This window comes from Prionailurus viverrinus, chromosome D2, assembly GCF_022837055.1.
Source record: "Prionailurus viverrinus isolate Anna chromosome D2, UM_Priviv_1.0, whole genome shotgun sequence".
NCBI classification, from domain to species: Eukaryota; Metazoa; Chordata; class Mammalia; order Carnivora; family Felidae; genus Prionailurus; species Prionailurus viverrinus.
In genome coordinates, this window is record NC_062571.1 from 13909310 (window position 1) to 13917045 (window position 7736).

Below are 7736 nucleotides of genomic sequence, written 5' to 3' on the forward strand. Positions count from 1 at the left end.
CATTCTCCTTGGGGGTGGGCGGTAACAGCCTCTCCCAGGGGGCCCCCCCAGAATGGTGAGAATGTGTTCTGATGGCTGACCCCAAAGAGTTCAGCCGGCTCTGAACTTCCACCTTCTCCTGGCACAGGAGGAGAGAGGAGGGCGGCAGGGGTGGGGTGGGGGGATGTGCAGCAGCTTGGCTCACCTAACAGCTCCCTGGGTGGGGGGGGGGGGGCCTTCCAGGCTGGTTGCAGCTGTTCTTTTATCGAAAGATTTGGCCAAGAACAGTGTGAAGTGGTCACAGTCACGACTGCCTTGACTCCACCAGCCTGGCTGTGCCCTTGGATAAGTTCTTGGGGGTCTCTAAACCTCAGCCTCCTCATCTATAGAATGGGGATAAGAATAGTGCCTACTTCTTAAGTTTATTGTGAGGGCTAAGTGAAGTGATACATTAAGTCTCCTCGGGGCAGTTATACCAAAAACCCAGAGTCTAGTTCTTTATCCCCAAACAGGAAGCACCCGAGGCCGGGGTGACCAACCATCTTCTCTCCCCTCACCCAACCCCTAGAGATCTCACCGCTCAGGTCTGCCCCCCCACCTGCTGGGGCCCTCTGTGGACAGATCTCTCTGATAGGCCTTCTGGGAATGCATATTTAAATTGCAGCCCTCCACCTCCAGAGTCCTCTGAAAGGGAATCTCCCCCACCACTTCCAGTGGGAATGGATTTCCAGCCCTTCGTCCCTTCTCTAGCCTGAAAACTCCCCCCTTCACACTTGGGTTGTGAGTCTGCATGGCTCTCCCCTGCCCAGCCTCATCTCGGGGATCTCTGGCCCATCCTTGGCCCTGGTGGAGAGGACAAAGGAAGGCCACCAGGTTCTGGGAGCCAGAGAGAGGCTGGGATGGAGAAGCCTGAGGCTGCTTCAGTCTTGGTTCTGTCTCTCTCTAGCAGCAAGGGCCAAGGTGAGTTTTTTCATTTTTTATTTTATTTTTTTAAGGTTTATTTACTTTTGAGAGAGAGAAAAGACAGAGTGCGAGTGGGGGAAGGCCAGAGAGAGAGAGAGGGAGACACAGAATCCGAAGCAGGCTCCAGGCTCTGGGCTGTCAGCACAGAGCCCGATGCGAAGTTCGAACTCACAAACCTCGAGATCATGACCTGAACCGAAGTCAGATGCTTAACCAACTGAGCCACCCAGGCACCTCGTGTTCTAGATTAACCAAATGTACATATCACTCACCCTACCACAGGTAAGGAGAGAATGTTTAATACCTATAGTATTAGGTATAGAACCAAGAACTTGAAAAGGTGCTGTAAGCTCTAAGGTAATGTAAAAATACTGACTTTTACTACTTCACCTGGGATTTCTCTACCGACAGAAACTTTACCCTACCTGAAGTTAGGGATTTACTTCCCCTCACACATCATTTACAAAAATATCAAGACAACTTTGCTCTGATCATCTGTTAAATATTGATCCAATAGTGTTCCCCCAAATCCCCAGCTCATCCTAAGGACACAGCTCTTTCTGGGAGGCGGTTCTCATGGTTATGATGCAGTTACAAACCACTGGGTCACATTTCTACATGGCCTCGCAGAAATGTTATGCTCAGGTTGGCCATGGGCTCCACGGTGGGGAGTGGGGGGTCAAAGTCACCAGGAGAAACTGCAGACTGCGTCCCCACAATGCTGGGAGAACTCAGGATTAGGCTGCCCTGGGCACCAGTCCCCGTAGGAAGGCCACAAGAGACAAAGAAGTCTGAAAACAGATAGCTAAAGAGACTTAGTCTTCGGGCAGAGCTGACAAGAGACCGGAGGTACCCTCGCTGCCAAAATACGTAATGTGTGCTAAAGGGGGTGTGTAAAACTAAGTGTGTCTTATTTCAGTGTGTGCTAAAGATTTCATGTGGGATTGCTAATGTGGGAGCTACTGCCTGTCTTTCGTTTTTGCTGAGTCACAATAAATGTATTTCTAAGCGACCATGGAGGCTTTGGGAAGACGTGGTCACTCTACGGGGCAGGAAGGGGCAAAGGGAGCTGCACAGAGGAGGAGACACTGAAACTCCTCGGCCCTGGGCTCCTTCGTCATCCCACCATGAAGGCACACGTCTACCCCAGTCCTCAGGCCAATCCAGGCATGACGAAGGACTTCTGAGTGCCTCTGGGTCCCAGGATCACCTTGTACCACTGGCCGAGTTCCCATGTGACTGCCTGAGTGTCCTTCCTCGCCCTATCCTAGAACCACTGCCCCTGGGGAAGCCTTCTAGAAGTTTCCGTGGCTCCTCAGCTACCCCCTCAAGCTCTAGTCTCGAACTATAAAGGGAGCTCATTGGCTCTTGGACCTGAAGAATCCACAGGCAGGTCGGCTTCGAGTTTGACTCACTTCCGGTTTGAGCCCGTGTCTAAGGGCACGTGAAGTACTGCAGCCCATGGGACTGGTGGCCCGTGGGGCTGAGCGGTCTCCACCTGCAGGGTCACGGGCAGCAGCCCTAATCCCTGGAGAGGACAGCTGCCTGGAAGGAGGGGTGCTCCCGCCCTGATGTCAGAGTTAGCCCCGCATGGAGGGGCAGGGTGGTGGCTGGTAGGCAGGTAGATGTGTGCACCTCAAGACTTCTTTGTTCCTGCTCGGTCTTCCTCTTTGCCACCGAGGGAGTGATCCCCAGCACTGAGCTCATGGTGGCCGGCTCTACACCTGTTAGGACACGGGCCGAGCTTTGGGGTGCCACGGGGAGCCACTGGAAGCCAAGGAGAGTGACTCACCCTCTGTTGACAGAGATGGCGTGGCCGGGACAGAGAATGCAGGAGGAAGGTGACTGGAAGACATGTTGGGACAGCCCAAGCGAGGGGGCTGTCTCTGAGATTTTGATGTGTAATTTGTTTTTATATGTTAAAAAAAAAAGATACCTGAAGTGGCGGGACTCGTATCTTCACAAGCTATAAAATGCCTCTCTCGTGCTCCCCCTGTCTGTCTGTGCCACTTCCCTCCCCACCAGGCTGCCATCGTCGTCACCGGCAAGGGCGTGTCACCTAGCATGCGAGGGGAGGCCACCGCTGCACCCTTGCTGAGAAGTACACGGATCCTTCCCGCACCGTGCTGTCCTCGCACGGGTGCTCCAGGAGCGCGCCAGCTTGGCCACGTGCACTTGGCACTCCCATCCGTCACCGGGCGACGAGAATCTTCCACGTGCCGATGGCGGGCTGCAGGAACCAGCAGACCACTAGTCGGACCTGAGCCTTCAGGAGAAAAACTCAGCAGAGTTGTGCCTGGGGATCCTTCTGAGCTAGGGAGAGACACGCTAGGGGCAAAATGTTGCTGGAATTATTGGCACAGAATTCTAAGTTGTGCAGGAAAAAAAAAAAAATTCCGCTGAACGCTAACCCAGTGCTGTGTGATTTACAAAGCCGTTTGCTTCTGTCAGGCCTTTGAAACAAAAGCATCAGAGAAATCGCGCCTTGCTGAAAGTTATTCGGTGAAGCCTCCATTTAAATCCAGACCTTCTAACCCTAAATCCTATCTTCTTTTTATCACTGGTTTACAGCATTTACGGGTAACGCTTTTGGGGACCCTGGCAGCATGGGCAATATTAGTTAAGCTGTGCCACAGAATGGATTCTACAAATCCCACCAAACCCTTTGCTTACCCACTGGTTTATTCTCATTCTTCATGCTTAGTTTGCTAATGTAGGAGTCACATGTCCCTGTTGTCTTTATTCTCCTGGTTTAATCAGGAAAACGAGCCAGAGGAGCCGAAATGATTAGCTTGGAATCATTAGAAGAGGAAAGAATTTATATTCACAGTGACTGTATTTCTAGTCCATTGATTAGGCAATCTTGCTTTTATGAATCAATCGGGGTGATTGCTATGCTGAATAAAATACGGAATTGCTATCAGAAAGAAAACATAAATTATTAGCTTTAAAATGCATACCGTCCATGCAGGGAGCTACACAGTGTATGGAATGTTTCTCATTTCCTCTTCCAGATTTCTACCTGGGTTTTCTCAAGGGGTACTCTTATGGGCTCTTTGGCTCTGTTGTGGCACGTGACGGGATGATCCAACAATGCAGTGTCCCGGCGTGTGACATTACTATTTAGCTTCCACTAACAGCCCCTTGTAGGTGCGGGGTGGTGTTCCAAGTCAACACAGAGCGCTTTAATATCAATATCAATAACCACGCGTATCTTGACGCTGCTGCTTACAATCCAGAAGGCAAGGTGATTTTTAGAAATCCATACAATCACCTTTGGAGACTCTAAGAATTAATGCCCGAACCATCTCATCTCCTATTAACCGGTTAATTTTTTTTTCCTAGGATATACAGAGGTCATTTCCTAAATTGCACATTTCCCACTGATTAATCTCAGTGGATTGCCTCTTACTATAGCAAATATGATAATGTCCAACAATTATAATTCATAATTATGGAACTTTATTTCATAAGAGGGTGTTTTAAAAGCCAGATAATCACTTTTAAGAAGACACTAGAAAATTGAATAGGGCAGAATAGAGGTGGAAGGAGGAGGAGAAAACAGAATAAAAATAGCAGTGGATGAAACGCTTTAAGACTAAAACCTCGCAAGGCTGGTGTTCCATGCGTTAAGAACAAAAAAGGAGGCATTTGGCTTTAGTACCGTGGGATTTTATGGATTCTGGACGCCAGAAGTTTCTTTCTTTCTTTCTTTTTTTTTTTTAAGTTTATTTTGAGAGAGAGAGAGAGAGAGGAAGAGAGAGTGTGTGTGAGCGAGCAGGGGGTGGGCAGAGAGAGGGAGAGAGAGGGAATCCCGAACCCCAAGCAGGCTCTGTGCTGTCAATGCAGAGCCCGATTCAGCGCTTGATCTCACAAACTGTGAGATCGTGACCTGAGCTGAGATGGAGAGTCGGATGCTCAACCGACTGAGCCACCCAGGCGCCTCTAGATACCAGAAGTTTCTTGATTTAATTCATTTGACACCTATTTATTGTATGCATCCTATACATTGAGGCGCTAAGGAGTTTGGATTGTTATAATTTTTTTAAGATCTGGCCATCTCTCAGCCTACAGAAAATGGACTGGCCCACGAGATAGACAGTTGATGAGCATGGAGGAAAAGGGAAAAGAGAAGGAGAAAGATAAAGCAGAAATGAAAGTTTAAGGAGCAGCAGCAGCCAGTGCAAACAAAATCCCGCTGCAAGACCTTTGTCCCCCAAATAAAACTGTCAACTGTTTCTTAATTAACACTTTCCTAATTTTTCTCAGCGAGCACTAGGTTCTGTAAGTTATACGTACCTCCCAAGGCACAGTGAGGAACACAAGATAAATAAGATTCAGACCCTATTCTCAAAGAACTTAGACTCTATTTGGAAATTTCAAGCAGTGCACATTGAATCATGGATCCGCTCTAAGACAGCATTCAAGCAGGTACAGGAGACCTGATCCACACGCTGGGGGTGACGTTCAAAGAAGGCCGTAGGCCCAGCAGGGGTGGAAGGGACAAGGAAGGGTTCCCACAGAAGATGGACACCAGGGAGGCCTGAGAGGCGGCGCAGCAGAGGGGAGGCAAGAAGACACAGGCAGAGCAGAAATTAGCATCGTGTGTCTTGGGATCAAGAAGAAAAATCTGTGCCCTCTGTAACGGCAGGATAGTTACGAGGGGATCACGGGGAATGCTGTTTGAGTAAGTGGGGGAAGCTGGGACCTCCAGGCTTTCGGAAACTCAAGCACAGGGAGGTCGGGAGGCTGGCCGCGGGTGACGAAGCCGGCCGCGGGTGACGAAGCCGGCCACGGCCCAGATACTGGTGGAGAATGGAAAAACCACTTTGCTGACAGGCCTTTGCGCCACTCCCTTCCACGGAACTGGTCCAGGATGGCCGCAGAGGAGCTCACGGAAGAGAATTTCAAAGAGGTTGTTGATAAGGCTTGGAGAAGGAGCTGATTTCGGGCAGGGGCGAGAAGAGGGTGTGGAGGATGACTCCAAACCTGCGAATATGCCTCATTTCCTCCAACTGGAGCAGGACTCGGGCTTGGGAGAAGATGACAAATGCCTAGATCAGAAGACTAAGAAGGACTCCAAACACAGCTGGGGTAGCCTCAGGGCGAGGATCAGAGCTGTCCGGTCCTCCCCAGTCCCCAGGGTTAGGCAAGGATGGCAGGACGTGTGTGAAAGCTGCGGGGGTGCCCGGTAGGGCTGGGCACGGGAGGGGGCGGGGGAGGGGGGAGAAGGGGGGCGGGGCACGGAGTTCTGGGCGCTGGGGAGACTCACTCCGTCACTCTCCCCCCCCCCCCCCCGCCCCCACAGAGAGCAGTGTATGCATCTGTGCTGCAGAGCACTGCTCCTTGGCTCTCGTGGCCTCTGTGGCCTCATTCAGGGAGCACGACCTGCTCACACGCGCACGCCAGGCACCGTGCGGGGTCCAGGAGCTCATGGGGGATGGGGGGGGGCTCTCAGTCTCCCGGGGAAGGCAGAGATAAGCAGATGTGGGGATCCGAAAATACGAGCCGTCGCTTCGAGGAAAGCATCCGAAGCAGCCTCCTCGGGTATTTCCTGGGGGTGCTGTGTTGAATTGGCAGTGAAGGGGGCAAAGACTTCAGAGCACTGACCGTCCTTCAGCAATTCTTGGCAGGAGCAGAGGGTGGCATGATTTAGGGTGAGAAGTTTGTGTCTCAAAGTTCAGCATATAAGAGTCTAGGGCTGTCGTCACAGCAGCTCGAGGAAGTTAAGCAGGGTAGCCCCTGGGAGGCTAAGACAGACGAGGGTAGTCCCCAGCTTAGGCGCTGGGATGCGTTTCCACATCCCCAGTGGATGCCCGAACCCCACGGATGGTACCCAGCCCCATCTATGCTATGTTTTTTCCTACCCCATACATCCCTATGATAAACACATACTTCCTTTATAAATTAGGCACAGTAAGAGCTGAACAGCAATAACTAATAATAAAATCGAATAACTATAAGCCTATACTGTAATAAAAGTTACGTGAATGTGATCTCATTCTCAAAATATCTTATTGTACTTCCTGCGAGGATGTGAGATGATAGAATGCCTAGGAGGTGAGATGAAGTGAGGCGAGTGAGGTGGGCTTGTGACCTGGGATGTGTCAGGGGGCTCATTTTCTTCCCAACTGATTGACGGCAGGTAATGAGCCGGGAAAAGTGAAAACACAGGACTGTATAGCACATGCTCTTTGAGCCGGAAGCTGAGTCTTCAGGTTCCATGGTGTAGCGGTTAGCACATCTGCCTTACACGCAGAAGATCCTGGGTTCGATTCCCAGTGGAACCACAAGCTTGTCTTAGTTTCCATTTAAAGCTGGAGGATGAAAACGGGCGCGTTTTCATCTTTGGCAATCAGGATCTTTTTAAATACGATTTCATGGGTATGCGCAAATGTCCTGAAGTGCAGATTTTCTTTTCATCAACTTACGGCACAGAGACCCGGCTGAAATCTCAGCTCGAAGGTCCCCAGCTCCGGGCCCAGATGTTCCTGATCTCTGTCCAGCAAGGATGACAGGCACTCACAGCATGGACGGGAGCCAGGAGCCCCCCGTCCAGGGCCAGTCCTGGGGGCCGTATGGCACTATGACCTCTTCTCCCTGAGGTTCCTCTGACTTCACCCCTGAGATATCCTGAGTCCTAGATGCACTGCTGTGCCTAGAATGTGAGGTACGGAGAGAGGAAGACGTTCGGCCGAGTCAGGAATAGCCTGGGTTTTGACATCAAAGAGTCTGGATTCCAATTCTGCCTCCACAGTGCCGTTAGCCATGTGGTCTTGGACACGCTCTTTGCC

General features: G+C 50.9%; 1 non-coding gene across 1 annotated transcript; it reads left to right on the forward strand.

Moving 5' to 3' along the window:
• The first annotated feature begins 7159 nt into the window (after nt 1-7159).
• Nucleotides 7160-7232, forward strand: TRNAV-UAC (transfer RNA valine (anticodon UAC)). Its single transcript has one exon. It is a non-coding gene; the product is annotated as a tRNA-Val (tRNA).
• Nucleotides 7233-7736: the final 504 nt, after the last annotated feature.